At 40.1% G+C, this 5,558-nt stretch overlaps 1 pseudogene; it reads left to right on the top strand.

The window, feature by feature from the left end:
• The first annotated feature begins 3,301 nt into the window (after positions 1-3,301).
• LOC136163179 (oxysterol-binding protein-related protein 9-like) lies at positions 3,302-5,354 on the top strand (annotated as a pseudogene).
• Positions 5,355-5,558: the final 204 nt, after the last annotated feature.

The raw sequence follows: 5,558 nt of genomic DNA, 5'->3' as shown, positions 1-5,558 counted from the left end.
GTGACTGTGGTTTTCATTCTGTCTGCCCTCTGATGAAGAAGGATAAGAAGCTTATGGAAGCTTCCTGATGGGAAAAACTGACTGAGAAGGAAACTGGGTTTTGTTCTGATGGGTGGCAAATCTTTAATCCCATTTTCTATTGATGGGCTGGGCTGTGTTCCCTCCCAGTTATTTGACCTGAGGCCAAACTATGGTGGAGGTAGAGAAGATAATGGGGACTTCCTGCAGAAGGTCCCAGGCACACACTGCTGCATTCAGTGCCCCCAACCCTGCAGCAGGCCACCACTGACCCACGCCTCTGCCAGAGACTCCTGGACACTCATGGGCAAGTCTGGGTCAGTCTCTTGTGGGATCATTGCTCCTTTCTCCTGGGTTCTAAGGCAACAAGATTTGCCAACAAAGGTCCGTCTAGTCAAAGCTATGGTTTTTCTAGTAGTCATGTATGGATGTGAGAGTTGGACTATAAAGAAAGCTGAGTGTCAAAGAACTGATGCTTTTGAATTGTGGTGTTGGAGAAGACTCTTGAGAGTCCCTTGGACTGCAAGGAGATCCAACCAGTCCATCCTAAAAGAGATCAGTCCTGGGTGTTCATTGGAAGGACTGATGCTGAAGCTGAAGCTCCAATCTTTGACCCACTGATGCAATGAACTCACTCATTTGAAAAGACCCTTATGCTGGGAAAGATTGAAGGCAGGAGGAGAAGGAGAAGACAGAGGATGAGATAGTTGGATGGCATCACCAACTCAATGGACATGAATTTGAATAAGCTCTGGGAATTGGTGATGGACAGGGAGGTCTGGCATGTTCCAGTCCATGGACTCGCGAAGAGTTGGACACAACTGAGTGACAGAACTGAACTGAACTTTCAATAACCATAAATATTATTTCCTTTTATAATCTTATACGACCACAAGGAGGGAATCCCAGGTGGCCCTAGGGGTAAAAAACCCACCTGCCAAAGCAGAAGATGTAAGAGACACAGGTTTGATCCCTGAATTGGTAAGATCCTCTAGAGAAGGAAATGGCAACCCAGTCCCATATTCTTACCTGGAGAATCCCAAGGATAAAGGAGCCTGGTGGACTACAGTCCATAGGGTCACAAAGAGTTGGGCATGACTGAAGCAACTTAGCATGCACACACGTGCTACAGCAAGGACGTTTACTATGATGTTAAATACAAGTGGTGATAAGGTAACATTTTCAGTCTCAAAGGAAATATTTAAATAAATCATCATTAAGTATTATATTTGCTATAGAATTTCCTAGATATTCTTTATTAGATTAGAAAGCAATATTTTAGTCCTAGTGTGTTAAGAGCTTTTCTGGGATAAGTGAATTTCTCTATATTTTCAGATGATTGCAAGGCTTTTCTTTTTATTGAGTTAATGTGAATAACTCAGTTAACATCTTAAAATGGTGTTAAGGTGTTAAGATGGCTTTGCATTTTGTGAATAAGTACTTTGTCATGATGTATTGATATTCTTTTTATAGATTGCCAGATGCAATTTACTCAGTTCTTATGACATGATTTTTAATTTCAGAATCAAATTTTTTATATATAAAGTTTTATTTATATTTTTATTTATTTTAGGACACTGCTGCTGTTATGTTTCTCTGGTAATTTAAGCATTTTATCAAAGTTTTTAAACATATTGACATATAGCTGTCAACATTATGCTCAAATGTTTTAAATCACATATGTACATATGTAAGTTAATATATCTTCTTTTATATTTCCAATACTAATAATTAAGCCATTACTTTCTTTCCATCCAACCACTCTCTCCTCTCCCTTTTTTTCTAACACCTTTCTTCTCTCTTCTTTTTTTTAGATGAGCCTTACCAGAGACTTATGAAATTTATTTGTATTTTAAAAATTTAATATTATGGATTTGTTAATTTTTTTCATTGTGCATTTGTTTTCTTTACCTGTTTCTGCTCTTATCTTTATTTTTTCCTACTGTTTATATTCTTTGGGTTAATTTGCTGGGCTTTCTTTCCTAAATTCTTGAGATGGTTACCTAGATCATTTTTTTTTAAGCCTTCTTCTTTCTTATTTTATACCTGAGGCACCTTCCTCAGCATTGTTTAGTTGCATCTTATATCTTTCTCATAATTATTTATGCTAAACATTTTTTAAATTCCATTTAGTTAGTCAATCAGTTTTGTCCGACTCTTTGTTAGCCCATGGACTGTAGCCCATCACGTTCCTCTGTCCATGGGATTCTCCAGGCAAGAATACTGGAGTGGGTTGTCATTTCCTTCTCCAGCAGATCTTCCTGACCCAGTGATTGAACCTTGGTCTTCTTCATTTCAGGCAGATTCTTTACTGTCCGAGCCACCAGGGAAGCCCCCCCATTTATTTGTATCTTCCAATCCAAAGATGGCAGATGTGTATTTCTTATGGTTCAAACTTTTGATGTTTTAAGATATCTTTTAATTGATTTCTTAATTTTTCTGTGGCAGGAAAACATGCATGCATGCTAAATCATTTCAGTCATATCCGACTGTGCGACCCCACATAATGTAGCCTGCCAGGTTCCTTTGTCCATGGGATTATCCAGGCATGGATACTGGAGAGGGTTGTCATTTCCTTCTCCAGGGGATCTTCCCAACCTTAAGATCCAGCCAGCATCTCTTACCTCTCCTGCAATGGCAGGCGTGTTCTTTACGACTAGCACCACCTGGGAAGCCCCAATGTTGGAATTACTGTAACATTCTATTGAGATTAATTTCAGCATTATTGGATGATCTTGGTAAATATTACTTGTGAACTTGAAAATAACTGTATTTCACACTATACAATTTCAATTGGTTTACAAATGTGATTTCACATTTATGAATGGAGATGTTCAAATTTTAAATACCATTTCTTGATTTTCTTTTTCTACTTGAACTCCCAGTTACAGAGAGAGGTATGGTAAAATCTCCCAGTATAACACAAATTGGTCTATTGCTCCTTTTAGTTCTGTCAAATTTTATATATTTGCAGATTTGTAAGTTTTAACATATGGTGAGGTTTTTTCATAGTGTGCATAATAATTAAGATGAGTAATGTCAGTAGTGAGAGTTAATTATTGTCTTCAGCAATATGGAACTATTGGTAACCTGTATAAAATTAATTTTGCTGGAGTGATGAGAACTAAAGGCTAATTAAAGTGCAATCAAGAGAGGATGAAAGGAGACTTGACAAGACTAACTGCACTGCAGCAGTGATTCGGCTGAGGGGGGCAAAGAGGGGTGCTCGGAAGTGGTCCTTGGCTTCCTCCCATGGAGGCACAGAGGGCAGGGGTCTTGGCGAATGGCTTTCTTGCTGGTCACTTGTGGAGTGAGTAACCCAGAAGGTCTGAGAGAGGGGCTGGCTCCCACCCCTGATTCCCTAGGGACCCTGCTGCTTGCCTAGGCTGTGGGTGTAAGTGTGAGATTCTCGTACTGCCTCCATCCCATCACCACCTGGGAGTTCGGATTCAGGATTTGTTCCTAGTCTCCAAGGCTTTGACAACAAACTTACAGAAGCTGATGCTTATCTACAAATCTTAGTTGAAGCTTTCTGATGACAAACTTCAAAACTGCAGAGATGATGAACAGAGAAAGAAAATTGAAACCCTCAGAGACAACAAATAGCAGGGCAGGATCAATTAAACACTGCATTGTGTTGCTGTAGATCACTAAAAGTACTATTAATCCTGTGGATGCAATATATCAACCTAGTCCCTTGGAACCTGTGGTCAGCACAGTGCCTTCCCAGCCTGTCTTACATCCAGAACCTACTCAGTTGTGTGATTCAGAGCAGCGTCCGTCTTCTCTACCAGTTGGACCTGTATTAGCAACCTTGGGACATCATCAGACACCAACACCAAAGCGTAAGGGCAGTGGCCACTCACCACCTAGTAGCCGTCTGACTTCTCCAAGCCATGTCAATTTGTCTCCAGACACAGTCCTAGATTCTCTTTACTCTAGCAGTGAAGATGAATTCTATGATGCAGATGAATTCCTTCAGAGTGTCTCATCCCCAAAGCACTTAATAGATGCCTCTGGATCTGCCTCAGTCTTGACACACAGGAGCTCAGGAAAGAGTCTAAAGCACCCAGATACCATGGAATCACTTAATTCTTCCATGTCCAGTGGAACAAGAGATGGTGACCTTTTCAATTCACATGATGATAGAAATGACCAAGGGGAGGAAGAGTCAGTGGAAAAGCACAAGAGTATTACCATGCATCTGTTGTCACAGGTTAGATTTGGAATGGATCTTATGAAGGTAGTTCTTCCAACATTTATTCTTGAAGGAAGATCTCTTTTAGAAATGTATGCAGACTTTTGCACATCTGGATCTGTTTGTGAGTATTAGTGACCAGAAGGATGCTAAAGACTGAATGTTTCAGGTATTGAAATGGATGGTATCTCTCAGCTTTTCACTCAGGAAGGAGAGGATCAGTTGCCAAAAAGTCATACAACCCCATTTTGGGTGAAATCTTTCAGTGTCACTGGACATTATGAAATGATTCTGAAGAGAATGTGGAGCTAGTTTCAGAAGGAACAGTTCCCTGGGTTTCCAAGAGTAGTTTAGCATTAGTGGCTGAGCAGATTTCTCATCATCCATCCATTTTCTTCTTATTAAAACAGCTGAGTGTTTTACTAAGAAGATATTCAATTCTCATATCATTCAAATCTCATATCAATTCTCATATTAAATTCAATGCTCATATCTGGACCAAATAAAAATTCCTCAGATGTCAATTGAGGTACACAACATAGGTCAGGGCTGTGTCTCTTGTCTAGAGCATGATGAACGTTACATTCTCACATTCCCCAATGTTTATGGCAGGTCTATCCTCACAGTGCCCTGAGTAGAACTAGGTGGAGAATGTTATATTAGTTGTTCCAAAACTGGCTATAGTGCAAACATTGTCTTCCACACTAAACCTTTCTATGAAGGCAAGAAGCACAGAATTACCTCTGAGATTTTTTTCCCCAAATGACAGGAAGTCTTTCTGCTCAATAGAAGGGGAACGGAATGGAGTAGTATATGCAAAATACTCAACAGGGGAAAATGAAGTTTTTATAGATACCATGAAGTTGCCTATACTCAAGAAGAAAGTGAGGAAGCTGGAAGATCAGAAAGAGTATGAATCCCACTGCCTTTGGAAGGATGTCACTTTCAACTTGAAAATCAGAGACATTGATGCAGCATCTGAAGCCACGCATAGACTTGAAGAAAAGGCAAAGAGCAGAAGCCTGAGAAAGGAAGGAAAAGGAAATTAAATGGGAGACAAGGTTGTTTCATGAAGATGGAGAATGCTGGGTTTTTTGATGAACCATTACTGAAATGTCTCGGTGCTGCCAACCATTAGGTTGGGAAACACAAAGTTTGCTCCCGGTTCCAGGACAGGAGGCATAATTAAGCAACAGTCTTCCTTTGGGAGAACCTATTCACTCCCTTATTGCAGTGGTTCCTGTCTCAGGGAAACTGGACTTTCTGAGGCAGATGAAAAATTAAAGCAAGAAAAGCTTCCCTTTTTCCTGTCTGTGGCAGTTACAACGTTGATTTTGGTCTT

Source organism: Muntiacus reevesi, chromosome 3 (assembly GCF_963930625.1).
Source record: "Muntiacus reevesi chromosome 3, mMunRee1.1, whole genome shotgun sequence".
In the NCBI taxonomy this organism is placed as follows: Eukaryota; Metazoa; Chordata; class Mammalia; order Artiodactyla; family Cervidae; genus Muntiacus; species Muntiacus reevesi.
The sequence above is the reverse complement of the archived record's forward strand: the minus strand, read 5'-3'. Positions and strand labels throughout refer to the sequence as shown.